This window comes from Oryctolagus cuniculus, chromosome 1 (assembly GCF_964237555.1).
Source record: "Oryctolagus cuniculus chromosome 1, mOryCun1.1, whole genome shotgun sequence".
Taxonomy (NCBI): Eukaryota; Metazoa; Chordata; class Mammalia; order Lagomorpha; family Leporidae; genus Oryctolagus; species Oryctolagus cuniculus.
In genome coordinates, this window is record NC_091432.1 from 124,241,232 (window position 1) to 124,242,446 (window position 1,215).

At 50.3% G+C, this 1,215-nt stretch overlaps 1 long non-coding RNA gene across 5 annotated transcripts in view; it reads left to right on the forward strand.

Moving 5' to 3' along the window:
• The window catches only part of LOC103348879 (uncharacterized), a 72,279-nt gene that overhangs the window by 64,231 nt on the left and 6,833 nt on the right, over positions 1 to 1,215 (forward strand). The gene's annotated exons all lie outside the window — the stretch shown is intronic.

The window sequence follows — 1,215 nt, forward strand, 5'->3', positions numbered from 1 at the left end:
TCAGCCGTCCATTCAGCCCTGCCTTGTCTTCCCTCCTGGCTTCCAACTCCTCAGCGCCATTGTCCCGCACGTGTGCCCCAGCTCTCACTCCTCCCCTGCATGCTGAGTTTTCCAGCCCAGGTCTGGAGGGTGCTCGTGGTCCCCATCCTCAACTCTGCCACAGTGAGGGAGGAAGCCAGGGGGAGAAACCGCCAGCCCCTCTCCTCCCACTCTTTCCTGCTGTGGGAAACAGGTGCGGCTGTCGGCGGCCCCTGTGTTCCATATCTCGGGGACGGACAGTGTGTGTGCTGGGGCTCTGGTCCTCCATGTGGCTGTCTCGATTTTACTTCCTTACATGCGGGTCATGGCATCTGACCTTCTGGGAGAAAGCTGGGTGGTGGGACTTAGGGAGCCCGTTGGTTCTAGGTCTGAGATGCTTCTAAAGTCCGATTGTGCTGACGACACAACTCAAACAATAGTGCTGTGCCAGTGACGTGGCGCAAAGCTCAAAAGGTACAAAAGTGCAGAGAGTGACAAGTCTCTCCAATCTCGTCTCCAGGCTTCCTAGTTTTCCTCCCATTTCCACAGGGAGGCAGCCATGTTGAAGCAGCCCCACTGTGCTACCACACATGTTTTATACAGATGCCAACATAGGTACACTAAGGTATTTTGCCCACCGGCCATAGTGCACTATTTAGACTGCTCACCATCTTGCTCTCTTTTCAGTTTTTTTTTTAGTGTTATGCAGGATTTTTAAATGGATTTTCAGAATGTATTTAGCGACATACTTATGGGCATTGGTTTGTTTTTAGTCTTTTTTTTTAAAGTTTTTTTAAAAAGATTTATTTGAAAGGTAGAGTTACAGAGGCATGGAAAGAGAGAGAGAGAGAGAGAGAAAGAGAGAGAGGGAGAGAGGTCTTCTATGCGCTGGTTCACTCCCCAAATGGCCACAATAGCAGGAGCTGGACCAATCTGAAGCAGGAGTTTCTTCTGGGTCTCCCACGAGGGTGCAGGGGCCCAAGGACTTGGGCCATCTTCTGCTGCTTTCCCAGGCCATAGCAGAGAACTGGATCAGAAGTGGAGCAGCCAGGACTCGAACCAGGGACCATATGGGATGCTGGCACTGTAGATGGTAGCTTTACCCACTATGTCACAGCGCTGGTCCTGGTTTTAGTCTTTTGCAGTTATAAAAAATAAAGTTGATATTTTCAGCCCAAACTGTGTTTATTTCCCCAG